The 17,402-nt window shown below is 44.2% G+C and overlaps 1 protein-coding gene across 3 annotated transcripts in view; it reads right to left on the reverse strand.

Annotated features, from left to right (window-relative positions):
* Ncoa2 (nuclear receptor coactivator 2) overlaps positions 1-16,789 on the reverse strand; it is a 255,666-nt gene extending 238,877 nt beyond the window's left edge. For 2 of the 3 annotated variants that reach the window (XM_090338932.1, XM_090338930.1), the window contains exon 1: positions 16,299-16,401. The gene's annotated coding sequence lies outside the window, so the exon portion shown is untranslated. Of the gene's footprint in view, positions 1-16,298; positions 16,402-16,654 lie in introns of those variants that run through there. The other variant, XM_090338929.1, reaches the window with a different exon arrangement.
* Between the last annotated feature and the right edge of the window lie 613 nt (positions 16,790-17,402).

Below are 17,402 nucleotides of genomic sequence, written 5' to 3' on the forward strand. Positions count from 1 at the left end.
TAAAAACACAGTGAATTCCCATAGCCAGTTCAGTGGCATCTCTCAGAAGGTGTAAGTCCGCAGCAGAGCACTCAGCAATACAAAATGCATTCAGGTGCTAGTGGACACAGGTGTGTGTTTCCAGAGACATCCATGATAAGCTGCCAAGACACATAAGCAAAGGGCTAGGCACAGCATGAGACTGCTCTTTCCTGGGAAAATGTGCAACAATCCAGGCTTTCAAGGATATTGTCTCCTTTTGTTTTAATCCCTTCCTCTGTAACTGCATTTCAGACGGCCCCATTGTCAAAAGTGTGACTAGAAAGAAAGTAATAGTTATTGGCCTAATCCTGAGATAGAAGTGTTTGTGCAATTTACTATTATTTAAATTGGAATATTTGGAATCCAACATTCTAAATGATTGTGTTTTTCTATGAAAGGTACACTAAAATTATCCCAGCAATTTCCTTTGAGTTTACTGTAGTTCACAAGTGTTCTACTCATACACTACTAATAAAAGACATTTATTTGTTCCTTCATAAGCACAGCTATGTCTAAATATCTCTTTCCCTGTGGATATGAAAAAACTCATCAGGGTATATAAAGTTTTCCATCTCTTCTTAGTAGATCAGCATATTACATTTGTGTAGTAAACATACAAACACAAATGACTGTACAGGCATCCTCTACTATTCATTTGTGAAATGTCAATTTATACTGGAATATGCCAAATCTTGAAAATGTTGCAAGAGTCAACTTACCCCTATGGAAAAGAGAAGCACTACTGATGGCCAGTACCCTCAAGCCCACTTAGAGAGTGACTGCAGACTTGGTGATCCAAATCGTTTGGAAGCATCTACTTATAGGAATGTATTCTATCTCCAAGAAAAGGAGATGACTGCTCTTAGTGAATTCATCTTAACCAGAACTCCATATTTGAAAGAAAATTATATTTTAAGCCATAAACTGAACTAGTTAAAAATGTTTAATTCTATGCAGTAATTTTCCCAAAGAGGTTTTATTTTAAGTTGTATCCAGTAAAATGATTTTAACATTGAGTTCCCATTAGAGACTTCTCTGAGAAATCAAGGTATAATTTCTTTAGAGAATAACATTGTTCTACTTATAAAACCAAGACTTAGACATGTCAAGCCAGCAGTCAACTTCCCAGGTAAAAGAACAGTGAATTTTATGTGCTTTATTTTTCAGATTCTTCAATGTGATAATTAAAATGTCCTATCTCTGAATACTTAAAATGATTTTCCATTTGCCCCCAAAATATCAGGCATTTTAAGAATATATATGCAGGCTGGGCGAGGTGGCTCACGCCAGAAAAGCTAGCTACTCAGGAAGCTGAGATCTGAGTATCAAGGTTCAAAGTGGCACCTGAGACTCTTTTTTTTTTTCTGGCTAGTCCTGGGCTTGAGCTCAGAGCCTGAGCACTGTCCTTGGACTTTCTCAAGGCTAGAGCTCCACCACTTGAGCCTCAGCACCACTTCTGGCCTTTTCCTGTGTATGTGGGTACCGAGGAATCCAATCTGGGTCTTCGTGCATGCTAGGCAAGCACTTTAACCACTAGGCCAAACTCCCAGCCCACCTGAGACTCGTATCTCCAATTAACCTCCAGAAAATGGAAAGTGGGGCTTAGCTCAAAGGGTAGGGTAGTAGCCTTGAGCTGAAAAGCTCAGAGACAACGCCCAGGGCTAGGGCAGTAGCCTTGTCCCTGAAGAGCTCAGGGACAGTGCCCAGATGCAGAGTTCAAGCCCCCCATGACCCACAAATATACATATATAATATACATAATATAATATACAATATACATAATATACATGCACAAAGACCTGGGTTCAATTCCTTTTTAGTACCACGTACACAGAAAAAAGCCGCAAGTGGTGCTGTGGCTCAAGCAGTTATCCTTGAGGAATGCCCAAGGACAGTGCTCAGGTCCTGAGTTCATATCCCAGGACTGGCCCCCCCCCAAAAAAAAAATATATATATATATTTAAATCACCCTCTTCTCAATCTTGCATATCAGCTTCACTGATTGGACTGCAAAAGAACAAGAATGTTCAGAGACCAAATGTCACATCAAATAATCTGTCCCCTCCCTCACCACCTGTTGAGAATTACTGGATCAGACCTACTAGGTACTAAAAACACTATGAGACTATAAAAATAACTGCTTTATAGTCAAGCAAACTATTGACACATTTACTCTAAAAAGCTGACAAAGAGGTCAACAGTGACTGACATGGAATGTTAAATGACTCTTTACATTCCTAGAACATGCATATGACAAAGAGAGGATTAAATAAAATGCCTGACCATAAAAGACTCTTACTGTCCTGGTAGTTGTAAGTATTCAGAACCAACTTCCTGTATAACTCTTTGGAATATCTTCAAAATGATTTTAATATATATAAATTATATTCCAATAATTAACCAAGACTTAATGGATATTATGTGTCAAATACTGTTCATTGTAATTAAAAGTAATCAAAGCAACTGTAAATATTTTTTTAGAAAAACTGGGGGCCAAGGTCATATTGTTCAAATAATGGCACTTGATCTCAGTGCACAGTGTTACTCCAATTGCCTTTATGGAATTGAAACAAATCGGGGCCAGGAGTTTGGCCTAGTGGTAGAGTGCTTGCCTGGCATGCATGAAGACCCGGGTTTGATTACTCTGTATCACATACATATAAAAAAGCTGGAAATGCTAGCCTTGAGCTGAAGAACTCATGGACAGCATGCCCAGTCCCACAGTTCAAGTCCCATGAAGGACCAAAAGAAAAACTTAATTTAACTAACACTCCAATCCTTTTGCTTGTTAGATAGGGTCTCATACTTTTGTCCAGGTCAGCCCTTCTTTCTTAGCCTCTGAAGTAGTTAGGATGTGAGGCATGTAGCAATATACCTGGTCCTAATTTTGTATTATATAGCAGTAAGTAGCATTCTTATTCCTTTATGATTACAGATACCCAGAGTATCTACCAGTATGATGTCTAGTTTGATGTCAGACATCAACAGCAAGCAGACTACCCTGATTAGAGCATAGTAAAAAGTGAAAAAAAGGAGAGAAATACTAAAAAGCTACATTCAAAATAAATTTTCCAAGTTCTGCACACTGATGACTATAACTTGATAAGACTCAGATTTTCATGAGGCTTTGAATACTAGTGAACCTGAAGAAGGCACACACTATTACATTTCCATCTCATATGTACACCTCTTTCCAATGTGCCTTCTAGCTGGGTGCCACTGGCTCACAGGTGTAATCCTAGCTACTCAGGCTGCGATCTGAGAATCACAGTTCAAAGCCAGCCCAGCACTCTGTGAGAATCTTATCTCCAATTAATTGTCAGGAAAAAAAAACAAAACAGAAGTGGAGCTGTGGTTCAAGTGGTAGGATGGTAGCCTTGAGCCGAAGAGCTCAGGGACAGCAGTCAGCACGCGCGCGCGCGCGCGCACACACACACACGAATGTGCTATGTCCTAATGAAACCTCATCTCAATCATTCAAATCAAGCACCATGTCAGCCCCACAGCCTTTCTTCACTTGAAAAAATGAGCTGTTTGCTCACAAAATATCTGTATTTCTCGCTAACAGTTTTCAAGCTAACAGTTTTCTATTCTAATGTAGAAAACTGTTAGCAAGAAATACAGGTATTTTCTGTATACTATATGTTATATCTAATGTATACTATATGCTAATGTGTCCATGTCTCTTTCCTTCCCTTAATCTTCAAAGACAGTGTCACTTGCTTCTTTCCATCAAATGTGGTAGCTAAAGCCTCTAATCCTAGCTTCTTGGAAGGCAAAGGCTGAGGAAATGTAGCACAAGGCCAGCCCTTGCAAAAAGTTCTCAAGACTCCATCTTCACCAACAGCTGTTATGGTGGCAAGTGCCTGTCATCCCAGTAATGTGAAGAAGCACATATAGAAGGATTGCAATCCAACCCAACAATAGCCTTTATGCTTGGGGAGTTTGGCCTAGTGGTAGAGTGCTTGCCTCTACCACACACAAAAACATGCCTAGCACACACAAAAACATGGGTTTGATTCCTCAGAACCATATACATAGAAAAAGCCAGAAGTGGTGCTGTGGCTTAAGCAGAAGAGCTCCAGCCTTGAAAAAGTCCAAGGACAGTGCCCAGGCCCTGAGTTCAGTCCCCAGGACTAGTAAAAAAAAAAAAACAGAAAGAAAGAAATGCTACTGGCTGATAACAGAATAGAAATTGATAATTGATAGCTTCTGACTTACTCTGCAAATCAAATGACCCCCACAAGGAAAAAAATTACTACTAGGGGCCGGGAGTTTGGCCTAGTGGTAGAGTGCTTGCCTAGCATGCACAAAGACTGGGTTCAATTCCTCAGTACCACATACATAGAAAAAAGCTGGAAGTGGTGCTGAGGCTCAAGTGGTAGAGCTCTCGCCTTGAGAAAGTCCAAGGACAGTGCTCAGGCCCTGAGCTCAAGCCCAGGACTGGCAGCAAAAAAAAAATTACTACTGAAGTACAATTTCAGTTGAGAATATTTATGAGTGTTGTCACAAGTATACATTAAAGCCCAGTGCTGGTGACTCACACCTGTAATCCTACCTAGTCAGGGAGGTTAAAACTGATGATTGTGGTTCAAAGCCAGCCCCAGGCAAGAAAGTCCTTGAGATTCTGTATTTCCAATTACTACCAGAAAATCAGAAATGGTGCTGTGGTTTCAAGTGGTAGAGCACTAGCCTTGAGCAAAAAGAGCCCAGGGACAGAGCCCAGGCCATAAATTCAAGCCATATGACCAATCTTTAAAAATAATGTGTGGACTCTTAAGGGCTTTACTCTTTTATAGCTTCATCAGTGGATGTATGCACATATAAACCCTGTATACTTTCTTTGTGTGTAATTTTATTTTCTAAAACTACTGAATTTCCCCAAGGTTTTCTTCTACCTTTTTTCTCCTCTCTCTTACATACTCAAGATTACTAATCTCTCTTCTCACCAGTGTCAAAATATTCTACAAGGGAGAATTTAGTAAGGTGTAAAACTTTCAGTTTTACTAAAGTGACAAAGGCAAAATTTTCATTCCTGTTTCTAACTTTAAGGTAAATAAGACTTCTTCCTTTTCTGTAGAACATTTTTAAATAAATTCTGTAGAGACATTAAACAACTTAGTAATAAATTCTAAGTATGTTTTGATTTTTGTGTGTGTGTTCATTGATTTGTCTTAACTAAGAAAGCTCCAGAGTTGTCAAAAGAGTGCGTCCTCAATGTAGAACAACTATGGTAGGCAAAATCAAAAAGTGTAAACTTTCACAATCAACAGATGTTTGCAGGAAGCCAGAAAGAACACACTACTTGGTACAAAGGTTCGTGCAAACAGCAGAAACAGAAAAGTCTGGCTTCATGACACACTTTTCCACTAAGAGTTCACAGAAAACTATTCTGAGTGGGAATTCTCTTATTAGAAAAAGGGTATTTTAGGAAGATCAGTCTAAGAATGACATACCAGAGAAAGAGGACTTATCAAAAATCCAATTTAAAAATAAAAGTCTTTACACTGTTCTATTGTTCTATATATTGTGGAATAGAGAAGAAAATGAACATATATTTCCCAAGCTTAGCAAACTAGAAAGAGTGCTCAATTTCCTAAATCATTCAACAAGCCAATGCACAATACTCTGGGCATACTTGTTGGATACAATACAAACAAGTCCCCTTGATATTAAACTTCAAAGACCATGTGTATCAAAAATTCTAATTTGTTTTACTAAATTTGTGAAGTAGTTATGTAATCTAAACCTTAAAGGAAACTACAAGTAGCTTATGCTGCTTGATTAGCAAGGCCTCAGAAGGGCCTTAAGACTTACCTACTAGTCTTACATGCTCTTAACTGGAGTCATGTCCCTAATTCTTCACCAGATTTTTCAACAGAATAAAAAAATCCCCTAAATACTCAGTTTGGTCATTCAGAGCATGGAGTTGAAGGCACTGGGAATCAGTGAGGCCTGAGGTGGGCAGATAATCATTACTGCTACCCTAACAGATCAGATGCAGACCGGAAGGATGCAAGCATGAGATAGATGCAAGGCTAAGATACATTGTACAGGTGAATATCAGGAGCCTTGATCCCCTGGAACTCACCCTATCTACTATCTACCATAGATCCTTACCTTCTCTCTGTACTAGTCAGTGTCTACTCACACTCCAACATCCCTCACCTGGTGAGAAGCAGGGCCTCTCTTAGTGACAAGGTCATACCCTTGAAGGAACAAGGCTAGGCGAAGTAAAGCCAGGTCTATTTCCTTCCAGTCTGAGCCTTGGCTCTTCAAACCTATCACCTGGACTCCTCAGCTCCTAGCTCTCCTCTGCTGAATTCTGTTTCTTTAATATAAGCAATGGGATTACAAATGATTTTAACAATGCTTCTCTGAGTGTCCTTTAGAGTGTCTAAAGAGTATCCTTTAGAGAAAGACAATGCTCCAAATGTGTTAATACGTTTTTTTGTTTACTTTCCCCAATCATGTTTTTAATTTTTTTATTATCAAGGTAATGTATAGAGGGGTTACAGTTACATTTGCCAGATAGTAGGTGCATTACTTCTCACACACTGATACCCTTTCTTATGTTTTTGTCCCCACTTCCCTTCCCCCACCCCTTCAATATCCTTTTTGAATGTTTAAACATTTGTTGCCTTTTTTCAAATTTTGGTGGGGAGTGTATACTGTCAATACATATTTTCAATTCATACTGAATATTCTATCTTTTTCTTGTATTATCTCTAATTATTATCTACTCCATTAGAATTCTTAATCAAATTTGCTACTTGCATAATAGTGTAGCATGGCATAACAAAAAGACTAATGTGCCTTCCATTTCTTTCACTAGATTATTATTTACAGAATCTTTTTATCTAGAAAAGACTCTAGAATTTTTTCAAATTTTGTTCAAGGGGAATATTTTTAGACCACATTTGAATGGAAATGCATTTAGGAATTAAGACATCAATATGATTTAAGACAGAAACAAAAACACTATGCATAAATAAATCTCTAAAAACGAATTACAGTAATTTAAACTGAAACACTATAAGAAAACTCCAGAGGCAGCCATCCATCATAAGTCTCTAGAAATCCATCTTGTTATAGCTTTCACCAATCTTAAACTCTGTTAATATTTTCAACTTAGACAATTTTGACTACTTGTATCCAATGGCTATTATCAAACCATTAGAGTCTGCAAACATATCCTTACAGGCAAGAAATCAACTACATAAAAGCTAGGAAGTATCACAATTCTAAAACAACAGAGGGTAGGCCCCATCTGCTGGACCACAACGCTGTACAAGTAACTTACTTCCAATAAATTAGCCAGTAACTGGGTGTTCATTGTGCCTGGGTTAAGGTCAAGACCTAATATCTCTTGTAAGGAACAGCTCCTTTTTTCATTAAGCGCTGTGAGCAGGGAAAATCCATTTGATAAAGAGGCAAACTGTAGATCATACTCATACAGGTAAACTCTCCAGTGATATAGTAACAAACTTCCTCTAATCTTAAATGTTTTTTTTTCCAATTTTAAGGAAGAAAAAGGAGCTAAGAGGAAAAACAAAAGGAGGCAGAAGAGAAAGAACTATAAAAAGGCAGTCAGATGTTGTACCATTATTTATCATTCCACCCTCATTTCAAAATAGCAGTAAGCAGTTGGTGGCTAGAGCCTCGTCTTAATGCACAGCACATCATGCACTGCACCCACGACACACTGCAGGCACAAGATGGCAGGTGCAGGACAGCACGATTGCCTCAGACACCAACAAAGCTACTGTCTGTCTCCACAATTACAACCAACTTCTGCTATTTCAACAAACGCTACTAAGTTTAATTTTAAGAAATTTGTATTTTCCTGATGGTCACAATTTTAGTAAGGAATTTATTTAATCCTTCTTTAGGACTCTAAAAACATATATGAGTTTCCAACTACCTATTAAGCATGACATTTGTTAATAATTACATATGTGCATATATGTATGTGTACAAATGAGAACTAGGGTTATAGCTTCATTGTGCTTAACATTCTTGAGGCCCAAACTCCACACTCAAATACACACCCCAAAATATGTGTGTATATGCATATCTCCTGGTACAATAAAATGAATTTTAGCCAGGCACTGATGGCTCATACTTGTAATCCTAGCTAGCTACTCAGAAGGCTGAATCTGAGGATTGCAATTGGAAAGCCAGCCTGAACAAAAAAAAGTCCGTGAGACTCTTATCTACAAATTAAAAACCAAAAAGTCAGAAGCAGAGCTGTGACTCAAGTAACAGAGTGCTACCTTGGAGCACAAAAGCTCAGTGACAGTGCCCAGGCCCTGAGTTCAAGGCCCAGGACCAGCATAAAGAGAAGACAAGAAAGAAGGAAGCAAACTGTGACCTACGTAATTACCTGAATTTTCCATCTGGTCTTAGTAGATAGCCTAAAAATGGCTCAAGTAAAAAATACAGAATTTTTAAAGATATACAACTCAAATACCTTGTGTGCGTGTGTGTGTGTGCGTGTGTGTGCGTGTGTGTGTGTGTGTGTGTGCGCGCGCGCGCACACGCATGTGTGCACAATAATGGGATCTGAACCCAAAGACATCCCCCCCACCACCACTTGATCCATATGGTATTGCATTTTGGATTATGATCCTTCCATCTAGCCCACTACTACAGTTGTATATCCTATACATAATTTTAATTTACAATCATTGAAAATTTTGACAATAACTGAAAGCTTTTCATTTTTGTTTATTAACAGAATTAGAAATTTTAAGATAAATATTAGTTTTACAGATGCTACTATAATATCAAAGAAAGAAGGACATTTCACATTTGAATCATGAACTGAATTCATAAGCAGGAATGCGGTACTAGAAAAGACAATCCTCATTTAGATGGCTACATCAATGGATAGAGTTAGCAACAACAGGAACTTCCAGAACCCACTCGCATTCTCCCTTTAAGCCTGGAAAAGGTTAGGATTACATTTCATATGAACATAATAACAATATTATATATATATATATATCTTCTATAATAGGGCTTCAGTCCTAGCAACTGAAATATTAAAAGCAGTGCAAGCAGAACCCGACATGTGCATAGGTGAAAGTTCCCTGAAAGCTCTCCTGACTCCCTGAAAACAATTGAGCAGACAGAAGAATTCCACAAATAGCAGAGCAGAAGTCAGATGACTGAATACATTATCAGCTTTCTTTCAGGGCTACAGTATCTCAACACGAAGTCATCCATGCTATACAGAATACAAAACACCTGCAAAACAATGGGCACACAACAGGCACCAAACAGCTAATTTACAAAAATTAAGTTTGTTTTAAAGAAATATGAAGCAAATACATGTATCAGCTTTTTATCCATTCTAAATCTATATATCCCCCTCTCTTATACTCCCTCAATCTACCTCTCTCACCAAATCCAGTTTTCTATTGTGAGAACAGTAGGAAAAGAATATGCATTTGCAAAATGCACTCCCCTACACCATTCCTTCACTTGTGGAGAATTACTGATCTGTGTCATCTTAACAAAAAACTAAATGAGAGACTAACAGCTAACAAGAACTCTGGTTAAGGGGCTGGGAGTTTGGCCTAGTGGTAAAGTGCTTGCCTAGCATGCATGAAGACCAGAGTTCAATTCCTCAGTACCACATACATAGAAAGAGCCGGAAGTGGTGCTGAGGCTCAAGTGGTAGAGCTCTAACCTTGAGAAAGTCCAAGGACAGTGCTCTGGCCCTAAGCTCAAGCCCAGGATGGGCAAAAAAAAAAAAAAAAACAGAACTCTGGCTAAGGAGCCAGAACTTAAGACAACAGGGCTGCCTGGATTCAAATTCCCCTTCAATAGTCTAACTGTACAACATTTGGCAAGTTATTTGAAGGCTCTATACCTCTGTTGCCTGAACTGGAACCTAAAAGAACTCAAGCTAGAGCCTAGAAGAAAGTTGCTACCAGAACTATTTCATGGTACTACATGGAGAAGACTATAAATGCACCTGGACTCTACACTAGGTTTTTAGTAAACAATAAATGTTAACTATTTTCCTTTACTATAGTTCTTCTGTATCAACTATTTTACTTTATTATAGTTCTTCTGTAAAGTTAAAAGAACTCGGCAGGGCCGGGAGTTTGGCCTAGTGGTAGAGTGCTTGCCTAGCATGCACGAAGACCCGGGTTCGATTCCTCGGTACCACATACACAGAAAAAAAGCCGGAAGTGGTGCTGAGGCTCAAGTGGTAGAGCTCTAGCCTTGAGAAAAGTCCAAGGACAGGGCTCATGCCCTGAGCCCAACCCAAGACTGGCAAAAAAAAAAAAAAAAAAAAACTCGGCAATATTGAGAACTGTTAAAATCTGGGTAAAGACTAAAAAAGCCTGAGACGACTTACACATTTGAACTTCTGGCAAGGTACTCATTCATCCTGAAACAAGCCTGTGAGACAACAGATACCTGCTGACATAACTTGCAGGACTAGAACTATTCAAAACAATCTACTCTACTTCTTTATAAACTAGACTGAAAACCTTATAAAAGTGCCACAAACTCTTGCTTTATCACATTCCTAATAAGACCTTCTCAGACTTACCATTTCCTCACTCACTGATCAGGGTTCATTTTCCGCTCTCCTAAACTTTTGCCCAGAGACATGGTCGTCTTAACCCCTTTAAACGTTAATCCCCTGGAACATCAAGGTAAACGCCTACTTTCGTGTTAGTGACAAGAATGGAGCCCATGCCAAGACAACATTGATGCTGCTGGCACTCAATGATAGTTGCTATTGTCATTATGTTGTTATTCCCATTATTCTCCCAACACAAGACATTTTTGTCAAGATCAACACTGAGCTACATCTAGGAAAATGGGCGACCATGGTGAAGCCACCTGTGCAAAGCCGTGCACACAGGAGTATTCCCTCAGAAAGCTAGGGTGCTGGGGCACAGCATACAAAGCTCCAAAGCAGCAATAATGCAACTCACAGGCTGTGCCTCCACAGACACATGCCACAAGGCACTTTTGGACAGAGGGCCCAATTCAATTTCAGAGGAAATCAAACAACTAATCTGAAATTATCTGTACTTTTATTAAAGGAAATCTAGTTAATTATAAGCTAATCAGTCAAGGGAACAGTTAACAACTGTATATTATGAACATTATAATCCTATTTTCAAGAAAAAAGATAAACCCATCCTAAATCAAAGCAGAATTTGTTGACATTTCATAACCAAAATTATATACACACATAAAAGAATAGATTTTAAATACCAAAGCAAGTTGCAATTGAGGCAAACATCTTCCTTTCCAACTTCACACTGTAAAGAAAGGGAAGGAAAGGAAGGAAGTATAAGGGAAAGGCGGGAATGAGAAGGGGAGGGAAAGCAAAGCAAAGAGAAGGGAAGAGAGTGGAAGGGGAAAATTGCTATCCACTTTCCATTCCCTCTTCCACAGCTAGATTTGCAGTATTTGGTACTAGTTGTTAGTAACATCTATGTGCAAGGACCTCCTTGCATTACTTAAAAGTGTGACTGTGTATCCAAATGTCTCAAAAGCAGCTAAGTAAAACACTACCAAAGGGTTCCAGCTCATTTAGTTCTCTAGAAATTTCCAATCAGGGAACCAACTGAACATTGTCCAAGAATCCACATTTCCACAATTGCATTATGTCATCACAGCCAGAAGAAGCCAGAAATGTGGTCAATGATCACCATTTCATGGGTAAACACGTAAAATCTTTGCCCTCAAAACCAAAAGTATTATTTTCTATCTGCCAACATCTAGACTTTTAAGTTTAGTGACCTCCAAAGTAGAAGTTTACCTTTAAACATTTTCATTTCTATGCATAATCAGTTTAATACAGCTAGAAAAACTACACAATCTTCCAAAAATACTCACAGAAGTTACCTCCTCACTTCTATCTTGAAATTATCAACTAGAATATGTCGTCTCAATTGAGTAATAGTGACATGCAATTCCTAAGACAGACTAGAAGTCTTTAAAAATGAAAAACAAAAAAAAAATGAAAAACAAATACTAAGAACATCTTTTCTAAAAGGCACAGAAATTAAAATGAACTTGAGAGGCAAAGGCTAAAAAAACAGCTGTTTTCCTGTTTGTAAATATAGTAAATGTAGTAATGTAAATACAGTATTATTTCAGTTGGGGTAAAAGTCCTTGATTGCTAATGTTACTACACTAAAAGACTAATGCCTTAAAACACTGACTTTCTCTCTCCAGTTCTCTTCAGTTAAAATCAAAGCACGGGATGGTGGCTCACACCTGTAATTCCAGCTATAAGAGGTTGAGATCTGAGGATGCCAGTTCACCGGGGCACTAAAGACCAAGTGACTCTTGCCTCTAATTAACCACTAGAAAATGGAAAGTGGGGCTGAGGCTCAAGAGGTAGGGCAGAAGCCTTGAGCTGAAGAGCTCAGGGACAGCACCCAGCCCCAGAGTTCAAGCCCCACAACCCACAAAAAAATAAAGCACTCAATAACAGTGCCATCCAAAACTATAAACACAAAATATTTAAAAATAACTTCTTAAATAGCAGTTTTGTGAAAACAGCTAAATATTATAGTTTTAAACAATTTCAATCATGGCACAATAATGATTTAAAAAAAGGCATATTTGTGTATTTTAGAGACTTAATCTTCTAGGAAAATTGCTTAAAGAGACCACTTCTTATTGTTTCTACTCAACACAGTAAGGACAACTAAAAAGAACTGGTTTTAAATACAATACAATAGAATGTTTTCTTAGAGAGCCAAGCTATCAACTTATGGATCCCATTTCAATCTGATGTAAGTTGGGCCAGCTGAGTACTGAATTCTTAAGTCTAGAGGATGAATAATGGAAATTTGCTCACAGAGATTTGGACAGCTTCAACAAGACAAAACTATAGAAAAAGAACATTACCAGCTGGGCTGGGAGTCTGTCCTAGTGGTAGAGTGCTTGCCTAGCATGCACAAAGACCGGGGTTCGATTCCTGCGTACCACATACATAGAAAAAAGCTGGAAGTGGTGCTGAGGCTCAAGTGGTAGAGTGCTAGCCTTGAGAAAGTCCAAGGACAGTGCTCAGGCCCTGAGCTCAAGTCCAGGACCAAAAAAAAAAAAAAAAAAAAAACCATGACCCCTATCTCCACTAAAACCAAAACCCAATAAAATACTTTCTAATACTGAGCCAAAGGCACCTAAATTATATTCAAATAATGGTTTAAAAAAAATGTCTACCCAAAAACATCCAGTTCCTAAGCTCACTTCTCTATTTTGTTAGGTGCTTTGACATCTAATAGTCAAAGAATACTTTTTTAAGATGGAAATTCTCAAGAAGAAGGTTCAAACCCAATCTGGGACGACCCAGTGAAATCACAGCTGACATGCACATAGTGAGAAGTATCCATAGACTTGAGAAATTTTTCTCTCCTAACCAGGCATTAGAGGACTTACTCTCTGCCACCAAAACCCGGATGATATTTTTCAAGAACTTTTAAGCAAACAGGAGAGAAGAAAGGATGTGCATCATAAAGGCCATCAGTAACTTAATGATCAGGGAGTGAATGTTGTCAAACTTTGAATGCTGTTTAACTTACAATTCTACCTACTTCTGTTGACCTAAATAACTACTGCACCCTCCCCGTTTAGAATCTATCACCAGAATAACTTAAAGAACTACAGCAAGTGGATGCAATTAATATATGCATTGAACATTTCAAATTATACTGGGTTGAGTATTCGAATTCTAAATTTGAAAACAGAATGCTGGAGCTTAAAGTGCAGCCTTCTTGCTTAGTAACTTAATATTCATTAAAAAAAAAATCTTGAGAACCTGATATAAATAACACAATGCCATGCCCATAAAATATACCTTTTAAAAATTCCCACTAGAAATTCAGGAGATGCTTGTTCCCCGAATGAATGGACTCGTTTTCAAACACTATTCCTTTTTTTTTTTTTTTAACTCCCCAAGATGCTACAGATCCCAGTTGGGAAAAAGAAATGCTCATCCCATCAACAAAGAGGAGAAAAGCCCGCACACAGAAAGCGCAGCAGAGGCAGCTGCTGTCTTGGGTAGGGCTGGCTCATTCAGCAGAGCAACCTGTGATCCTCAGAGAGCGCCACCAATCTACCCTCTGGGCTCCCCAGAGTCAACCGGCCAAGTCACTTCACTGACCCAGTCCGGCAGTAAAAAACCACCAAAGATGTCCCCCGACCGCCTATAAACAAAGTCTCCACACGCGGTTCCCATTCAGTACGCGTTTCAGAAGAAGCAGCACTGACGTTATTTTTAAGAACCTTTTGTGTGGGAGTAGTCTGGCAAAACTACGTCTTACTCCGTGTTTTTCTGTGGACAATTCTTCCACTCGCTTTTCGCTCCAGAAATACCCAAAGGCTCAATGTTTCCGTGAGGCTAGTGTTCCGAACTTCATTTTGTTTACTAGAGGAGTGGGGGGGGGGGGTCATCATACCATAAATCTCAACTTTTTTTTTTTTTTTTTTACTGTCATCCCCCAAATGCCTCCCTTTCCAAGTGCACTTCGGGAACCGGAGGTCCAACTGAACAAGGAACCGGGGAGGCCACGACAAACAATGATGCTTAACGAAGCCCCGTCGGCAGTTGACGGAAGGCCACCCTCTGCCTCCATGCTCAGGGTGCCCTGAGAATTTCATTGTCCGGGTGTCGCAGCAGAGCTGACACGGGGATGAACGGGCGGGTCCCGGGAGCCCGGGCGCCCAAGCCTGCCACGGAGGCTCACGATCACCATCACGACGACATATGCCATTTTAGAACCGACCGGGCCTCGGGAGTCCCAGCCACCTCCTCAAGTGGCTTTAGACTTCGACGCGTCCCACACAACGCCTCCGACGGGGCACGAGACACATACGGTAGCGCGACTCCCTCCACATCTCTCCCCAAACCCAGACCACCGGTGACACAACCCGACGGACAGGGAGAGGGAGGACTTGGGAGGAACGAGAGTAGAAAGCTCTCGGCGTCTCCATGACTCCCCCGCCCCGCGTGCAACTCTGCTGTAACTGGCTCGAAGAAACCCCGCCCCCCTCTTCCTCCGGTCCCCACCATTGGCTTACCGACACCCGGCAGGTCAGTTCCCCGCCTCCGATTGGCTCACTGCCCCATCCGTCAGACCCAGCAAGATTCGGGTCGGTGGGAGGGGAAGGCGTTGGAGGAGGTGGACTGGGAGTAGGATTAGAGGACGAGGTGGCGGAGGAGGGCGTTCGGGCTCGGTCTCACGTTTAGGAAAGTTTCCCCTACCGGTGACGGACCCGCAGGCATTAGGCCTGGCCCAAGTCGGGGCCGCAGAAGACGCTCTGGTTCCCGATTCCCGCCCCCCGGTCCCGCAGGCCCCGGAAACCACTAGGGGGAGGGGAAAGAGGGAGGGACCATGGAAACAGGGACCGACCCACCCCCAGCTCGGAAGAGGCGCCTCCGGGACTCCCCGGAGGGGCGGGGGGCGGGAGCTCCGCCCGCAGCCACGACCCTGGCCCCGATCCCCCGCGGCCTCCGAGGTCCAGGGGTGCGGATCGGGCTCAGGCGTGACCGTAGTGAGGCGGCTTGGGGCGGGGGGAGCTCCTGCTTCTCGCCCCCCCCACCCACACCCCATCCCCGGGCCTGTCCCTTCAGGGGCGGCGAGAAGGGGGAGAGAAAAGGGGGCGCTGGCGAGCCAACCCGGAACCTCCCGGCCCGCCTCCCGCCCCCGGCCCCGGCCCCAGCGCGCCTCCGGCACACACGCCCGCACCCAGAAAGTTAAGTCAGGGGCGAGCCCAGCTCGGCGGCGCCGCGGCGGCCCGGCCCCCGGCTCCCCGCCCCCACCGCGGCCCGGCTCGGCCTGCGCGGCCCCAGCGCGCCGCCGCCCCGCCCGCCGCCGCTCCTTCCCATCCGCCCGCCTGCGGCGCCCCTCGCCCCCCGCCCCGGGCGCTGACACGGGCCCGGCGGGCTGCGGCCCCCTCGTCCTCCGCCCTCCTCCTCCCCCCCTCCCCGCTCCCCGGCCCGCCGGCCGCCCCTGACGCTCCGCTTCACCTTCACACACACCCCCGACACTTCCCGAGCGCTGCTCCGACGCCCGGCTCCCACCCCGCGCTGCAGCCACTCGGCGCGTCCGTGAAAAGAATGCACCACCTCGGGATTCACCTTCCCCGCGCTACCCCCCGAGGGCGGCTGGAACCGCGGCCCGCGCCCGCCCCGCGCCGACCCCGCCGGGTGGCAGGGACTCGCTCCTCGGGGCGGGGGGCCGCACCCGCCGTCCCCGGCCTCCCCGCCGCGCCTCGCCGCTCACCTCCGCGCCCGCGCCGGGGCTCGCAGCCTCCGCCCGCCTCGCGCTCCGGGACTCGTCCCCGCCAGAGGCTGGAGCGCCTCCTTTCTCTCCCGGGGACTCCGCGTCTCCCCGCCGCTTCCCGCCCTCCCCGCCCCACACACCCTCCCCAAACCCCAACTCCCCGAGCTCCTCAACGCCGCCGCCGCCGCAACTCCCCGTCCTCCGCACGCTTGGCTCCGGGCAGCGCTGCCCGCACACAACAGCGCGCACGGCGCCGCCGGGCTGCGCGCAGGAAGGGCAGTCTCGGCCCGGGGGTGGGGACGCGGCGCCCCCCGCCTCCCGCCCGCCCTCGTGGCCCCCGGGGAAGGCGCGGTTACCGGCTCACGGTCGGTCACGCCGTCAGGTGCCGGCTGCCGTCGGCGCTGACCTTCGCCGCCCAGGCTGGGGCTGAAGCTGTGGCCGCCATGTTCCCGTGTTAATAACTGCTGCCTGGTTGTTTATTTCAATGGAGATCCTCCCCCAACCCTCCGCCTCCTCCTCCACTGCCGCCGCCGCCGCCGCCTCCTCGGCGTCTCCGCACTTGCGGAGAGACACAGACCGCGCGAGCTCGCGAGCAGGGGAGGGGGCGCGGAGCCGGCCGGTCCCTCCCACCGCTCCGGGCCCCGGCCGCCGAGCCCTGTCACCGCCGTGAGCACGGGGCGGAAACTTGCCGCCCGCGCCCCCGACCGGGGAGCAAAGGTGGCCCGCGGCTGCTCCGGGGAGATGCGGGGCCCTCAGGCGGGGTCCGCAGCATCTCCGCCTGCGGGGGTGGGGGGCAGGGGGTGGTTCCCGCCGGGGGAGGCTGGGGAGCGGGATGGGAGGTTCAGCGGGGTGAGTGTGGCCGAGCGAGGGAGACCCCGGGGTGACTGGGAAGTGCAGGCAAAGTAAACAGGACTCCATGCGAGGGCAAAGGGCAGTGCCAAAAAAGAAAGCTAGCAAGTGGCACGGACCGGGGACGGTGAGTTCGCACACCACGGGGAGGGCGCCCCGAGACGGTGATCGGGGAGATCCAAGTGTCAAGCTGGCCACCCCGAAAGGATTCTCCAGCCCCGCGCTCGGAACCGGGCTCCCCTCTGCCGGCACCAC

Source organism: Megascapheus bottae, chromosome 9 (genome assembly GCF_031878675.1).
Source record: "Megascapheus bottae isolate mThoBot1 chromosome 9, mThoBot2.hap1, whole genome shotgun sequence".
Taxonomy (NCBI): Eukaryota; Metazoa; Chordata; class Mammalia; order Rodentia; family Geomyidae; genus Megascapheus; species Megascapheus bottae.